Source organism: Pogoniulus pusillus, chromosome 5 (genome assembly GCF_015220805.1).
Source record: "Pogoniulus pusillus isolate bPogPus1 chromosome 5, bPogPus1.pri, whole genome shotgun sequence".
Classification (NCBI taxonomy): Eukaryota; Metazoa; Chordata; class Aves; order Piciformes; family Lybiidae; genus Pogoniulus; species Pogoniulus pusillus.
The window spans coordinates 43,693,256-43,699,391 of NC_087268.1; the positions used below are offsets into that span (position 1 = coordinate 43,693,256).

At 55.2% G+C, this 6,136-nt stretch overlaps 1 long non-coding RNA gene across 2 annotated transcripts; it reads right to left on the reverse strand.

Moving 5' to 3' along the window:
* Nucleotides 1–920: 920 nt before the first annotated feature.
* On the reverse strand, nucleotides 921–3,353 carry LOC135175578 (uncharacterized). 2 transcript variants are annotated; one of them, XR_010302395.1, is made up of 3 exons: nucleotides 3,214–3,353; nucleotides 2,068–2,154; nucleotides 921–977 (listed from the first exon to the last, which is right to left on the reverse strand). It is a non-coding gene; the product is annotated as an uncharacterized LOC135175578 (long non-coding RNA). The 2 variants fall into 2 exon arrangements; XR_010302394.1 differs by lacking the exon at nucleotides 3,214–3,353 and adding an exon at nucleotides 2,360–2,582.
* Between the last annotated feature and the right edge of the window lie 2,783 nt (nucleotides 3,354–6,136).

Genomic DNA, 6,136 nt, shown 5'->3' on the forward strand with positions numbered 1-6,136 from the left:
AGTTATAGAAAATGTAAGTCTGATTACAGAGAAAATGAGACTTTTTCTCCAAGAAGAAACTTTAAAATCTTAAGTTTTCTGGCTCAATGAAGGAGAAATTCATTAAAGCTACAAAGGTCTTTCAGCCTCTATCCCCACCAACCTCAACAGGCCGGGACAAGTGCAATACCACAGACACACACAGCATTGCAACTGATCCCAACCTGTGTAGAAAGGGGTACAAGTTTTCCACACTCACTGACTGTCACTGCCACAGTCAGTTTTGCATGGATTTGCACAGCAGAGTATCATACAGCTGGATGCAAACCTGCAAAACTAACCAGAGAACAGTGTTCAATTTAACAAGAAATTGTAAGGCATGCTGAATATGTAGTTCTACAGCTAGCAGTACTTTAAGTGCTTATAATGCAGTAGATTAGTGAACACTACCTGCACTATAAGCACTTTAGTGCTACAAGAGCTGTCATTCACTAGACTGCTGTTAAAGTAAGGATGACCACAAAATATCCCATTAACCGGCAGAAAGAATTCAAACTCCTTGGTGTAGATTATAACAGGCCACCATCAGTTTTGCATAGATTTGCACAACTACACTCTTCTTGTAGTGCAACTATGCAAAACTAACAGAAGACTGCAAAGCAGAAAACTACTGGAACGTCTACAGTCTTAACCTGAGAGACTGGATGAAGACATAACTTCTTATGCCAGAAGGAGCACTTAGGGCAGTAGATGCTAATCTACTTCACTATCTGCACTAGATGCACCTTAGTACAAAAAGCACTTGACACCACAACACTGTACCTTTCCAATCTCTGAAGCTCTGCAAGATCTCCTGAGGCAGTTGTCAACATAATGCTACAAGTGCCTTCACTGCAGTAGGTTCTGTATATCACTACCTGCACTGTAAGCACTTTGACATTACTCTGACGCAACCAGTGTTTTTAGTAATTCAAGAAATGTTGTCTACCTTGCACCTGCTGAAAGAAAAGGAACAAAGTGAGTACTTCATCATGTTTAGAACCGCACACCTTTGACAACCAAACTTTGTGAACAAATATTCACGCTTGATTTCTGGGCTAAAGACCTCCTTCAGAGTGAGCTGAAGCAGCACACTAGCCCTGTCCAGAACTCTCATATGCAATACAGGCAGTATCAAAATCAATGCTAATTGACACAAGAAGGGCCCAACTGTGAAAATAATTAAGTGCTTCTCTCATAACATTACCTGAACACCATCAAGTTGCGGAGCCAAAAGTAGCTATTACTTTTTAAAGCTAAATCTAAAATAGAGTAAGAATTCACAATGCCTCGCCTCAATTATAAGAGTGTAAGGCAAATACTGAAACAAAGTTTTGGCCCAAATAAGCAGATTTTTAAAAAATTTTATTGAACACATCGCACCCAAACTTCTTGAGGTCCAGAACACCCTATGACACATCAGGTGCTCTCTGAAGCTTTCCAGTCACTTGATTTGCTGTCAGGTTAGAAAATTTGCTGCTGCTGCTACAGACACCTTATCTTAAAATACCATTTCTACCATTGTGCTTAGATTGGGCTATCTAGCAACAAAACCCAGGTTCTAAAGACAGCTGTAAACCACACGGCAATAACCAAATTATAGCTCACTACAGACCCTAGTCAGTAAAGCAGGACAGTGCTTTGTTGAGAATCTGAAAGCACGTTTTATTTCTTCCTTCACTGAAATAGGAGCTTGAAGAACTATGTAAAGTCACTCTTATCTGACACTTAAAAGTAAGTTTAATATAATACTTCCAAACGGAAAAAAACAAGTCTATGTTTTGACAACATTGAAAAAGGAACTTTGCTCAGATAAAAAAAAACTATCAGATACCCAGTTTGAATATTTTTAAGACTCTCACACTCCAGCTGCTTTAGCTGGAAAACTGAGTGAAGAACTTCCATTTCTTTCCTGTTAATGAAACTGCAGGCTACCACACGTGCTTCCAACTGCAGGAACACTTCAGAATAAAATGTGTCTAACAGAAGTCTCATACTTTGCCCCAAAAGTCTCTACCTTTACAAAAATCTTTCAAAGACTCAACTTACCATTTTATGTAAAAAGCCACTTCCTTCACAAATACATACTGCAACATCCATGGAAAGCTTCATTATTTCCTGCTGCACGTGTCGGTGCTGAAAAAAACCCACTAAGTTATTTTTCACGCTGGAGGAAAGAAAAAAAAGCAAGTTTCCGAACGTCAGGCCGCCCCATCCCCACTCCTTTCCTGGCAAGGGCGCGAAATGCGCCGGCACCCCCTCAGGCAGCGAGAAAGCGCCCGGTGCGACACCCCACACTCGGCCTCCCCCTCTCTCGAGAAGAAACGTCCAACCGCCCTACACAGGAGACACCGGCAGCTCTCCGGCTGCCACTTCGGTGGTTCGGCGGGAGGGCCCGGGAGGAGAGACGGGCGCGGGTGCTGACGCGGGGCCGCAGGCCCCTTCCCGGCCCGGGCCCGCTCCCCTCACTGCGCAGCACGTGCTCCTTCAAGAACACAGGGGCGGCCGCGCACGCCGCAACCGCCAGGGGGCGCCTACGCCAGCAGCGCGGAGGTCATAGCCCGGCTACGGCGTGACGCCCCCCGCCCCCAACGGCCCGCACGGGCCCACCGAGCACCGCAGCTCGGACGGAGGAGAAAGGACGCGGGGCCGTCCGCTCTCGATGCCGCCACGGCCGATAAGGGGCCGCGGCGGGGGGAGGGGAAGAGGCTCTCCAGGCCTCCGCTGCCCACACGCGGCTCAAGGCCTAACAGGGAACAATCGGCCCCAGCACGCAGCCGCCGCCATGTCCCCCGCCTCCTCCCCCTCCCCAGCAACATGGCGCCGCCGAGGCCCCGCAGCTGCCGCCGCGCCGATTTCGTAATGAAGCCCGCGGCTCCCGAACGGCGGCGGAGGCTCGGGGCCCGCCTGCTGCCCCCTGCCCGGGAAAGGCGGGGAGCCTGCGCTGGGCCGCCTGCGCCCCGGCGAGGAATGGGGGGAGGAGGAGAAGAGGGCCTGCCGCCCCCGCCCCTCCTGCGAACAAAAGCCCATGCGGAGGGGCCCGGGACGCGCTCGCAGCCCGAGGCGCTGCCCCCTCCCCGGGGCCCCGCGCCCCCTCCCCCGGGGGGCGGCGGAGCACAAAGCGCCTCCGCCGGGAACTACCCGAAAGCACCCCCAACCCCCACACCCTGCCTCCCCGCCCGCCGCCTCTTTTACCGCCGCTGCCGTTCCTCGAGCTGGGCGTGGGCGGCGAGCGGAGCCCCCGCGCCGCCGCGGCCTCTGCCCCACGTGCGGCTTTGTTCTGGTGCCGCCAACTCTTCCCCCGTAGCCGCGACAGGCACGGCGCAAACTTTCCCGGACGGGCCTTCCCCCGCGGGCCGCGGGGGCACAATCCCCCGCCCGCTCCCACCCCCGGCCCCCGGCAGCTGCCATTGTGAAGCGCGCGCGCGCCGTCCTGCCCGCCCCGGGGGCTCGGCCGCCGCCGGCCGCTCCCCGCGCCGACCCGGCGGGCCGCCTCGGGCCCGTAGCGCGGCGGGAGGGTGGGGGACGGAAAGGGGGCGGCGGGACTCACTGCAGCAGCGAGCGGCGCGCACGCTTTTTCAAATCTCCCTCATTCCGGCCCCTCCCGCCCCGTGTACGAGCTCGGGAGGCGCCGCCGCCGCGGCGGCCGCTGCCATGCGCCCTACTCCCGCTTCCCCCTCCACCGCCCACCCCACACCCCCTCCCGCCGCCCCGGCCACTCACAGCGGCCCGCCAGCACCCCCGTTTCGCTACCGCTACCTCCACGCCGCGCTCCGCCGCCCACCCCCTGCCGCGCCGCTTCCCCGGGCTCGCCCCCCGCGCCGGGCGACCGCCAGCGCCTCACAACAGGTTTCCTGTCAGCGACACGCGCGCGGCAGCGACACTCACCAGCCAGCGGCAGCCGTCGCCACCATCTTCCCTCCTCCCGCGGCCCCGGAGCGCTGCCGAGGGCAGCCGTGCTGCTCCACGGCGGGGCGGATGGCGAAGGGGGGGGGGGGGGGGGAGGAATGGTGCTTGGGGGGAGGGAAGTGGCGCGAAGGCAGGTCCAGGCAGCAGCACCGACCAGGCTCGGGGACCATGTGGGTGAATGAAGGGCGGCGGCTCCCGCCTCAACGTAAATATCCACAAGCCCCGCTCCGCCCTCATTAGAATAGAAAACAAAGTGCTTCCGAGCGCGCGCGCCGCCCAATCGCCGGCCGCGGCCCCCCGCCCCCGCCCGCCGCCGCCCGCCGCCGCCCGCCGCGATTCATCCACGCACCAGGCATGCACCGAGTCAGCCGCCTGCCCGCTTCCACGGCCTGCGCCGCCCGGGCACCTCCGTCAGCGCCGCCGCAAACTTTGTCTCCGCCGTTCCGCTGGGGTCCAGGCCGCGGCGGGGGAGCGCGGTGCCCGCCACGCCGCGCAAGGCTCCCGCTGGGGGATGGCGCTGCTGCGCGCATCCTGCCTGCGCAGGCGATGGGGAAGAGGAGGGGAGGGCAGGGCAGGAATGGGGTGGGGGATGCACATGGTGGCCCCGCGCTCCCGGGAGGGCCGGGGGTAGGCCTGGTCGCTGGGGGTGGGCAGGGCTGACCGGGCCCGTCCGCTGCCACTTGGAGAAGTTGTGAGCGGTTGAGAACGTGAGAGGCTCAGCGCCCGTCCCGCCCGCCACCCGCGTCCCCGGCCCCACGCGGAGCGGAGGGGGTGGTCCCGCGTGTGGCTGCACTTGTCCGAGGGAAACTCCTGCACTTGCGCCTGGCCGAAATGGGGGGAGGGGTAGAAGAAACAGAGGTCGGACGGATAAGAGTGGGAAGCTGGCGGCGAGGTCGAGCAGCAGCATCCTGCATCGTTCCCGGGTCGCCGCTTTTGGCTGGCAGCCCCACCCGCGACTGGAGGTTCCCAGGCGGGAAGCCTAGGGTGGGCTGAGCCGGGCTCTAGCCGGTGGCGTCGGTCGCGGTTCTCAGCTTGCTTCTGTGCAGGCTGCCGGCCGGGAGCAGCATGCTTTCCCCGAGCAGATGTGCCCTTCCCGGAGCCACCATTAACTGCAGCTTCCTCAGGCGCGGGCGGGGACGCGCGGCCAGGGACAGCAGGAACTGGGCAACGTGGTGCTGCTGCGGGAGCAGAAAGTGCCAGGACCAGTGGGCTTTTCTTTGTAGCAAAGCTGGGTAGATAGAGTGAAAAAATGTTTAAAGTGGCATGTGCGAAAAAAAAAAAAAACCAAACCACTAGATTTTCCTACCGTCCTGTGTCATCATCGCTTTTGCCACAGTTTACTGGACTCAAAACGGGTAGAAAATTACAGTTAAGAGGCCAACGTATTTTCCATGACACAGATGCTTATTTTACGAAGACTTAGTCTGTATTTTAAAAGGTGAAGGTGCCTGTAGTGATGCTTTACACAAATGTCATATTGTGTAGACCCACATTTGTACAGTTCCTTAGGTTATAAATGGAGAAATGCTTGTGTCTTCTGAATAAAAACACCAGAAAAATTGCAATCTGAATTTGCCATTTCCTGAGCACTTTCAGATTTTATTTGTTGTGACATCATTCCAATGATGTCTGCAGGCATCGGAGTTATTTGTGGAGTTTTGCTTTGTTGCTTTCTAGCTACGCTCAGTATACAGGAGAAAAAGTATGCCTGATGTTTTGTAATTGTTTGGAGTAGGACACAACTTGTTCCTAACCTTGTAACTGCATTAAAGCTGCAACATTGTGCTTTATGTAGCTTTGAAGTGTTTGAGCCTTCAAAAAGTATTTAAACATTGGTCATGTTGAATGTCACAGAAGTTCACTATGAGGTTTCTGACTTGCACTCTTTAGTTTGGTGGGGCAGAGTTTGGCTTAAATTCTGTATCTCACTGAACATACTTATTTTACACTGCTGTATTAGATAAAAGACCATTTCAACTGAAAACCATAGCTGCTTCTTAAAATCACAGTAATGTAAAATCTAGTTATGTTGTATTTTCATAATACTGAAGTTGTTCTGATGCTTCTTTCCCATTCCTTAATTCAGTTTACCACCAATGCTCCCCATTTTATTTTTTCTTCTATTTTTTTTTCTGTTCTACTGTAACTTTTGTCAAGAAGGATAATAAAATGTAAATCAGTGAGATGCAAATGTAAGCATATGTATGGT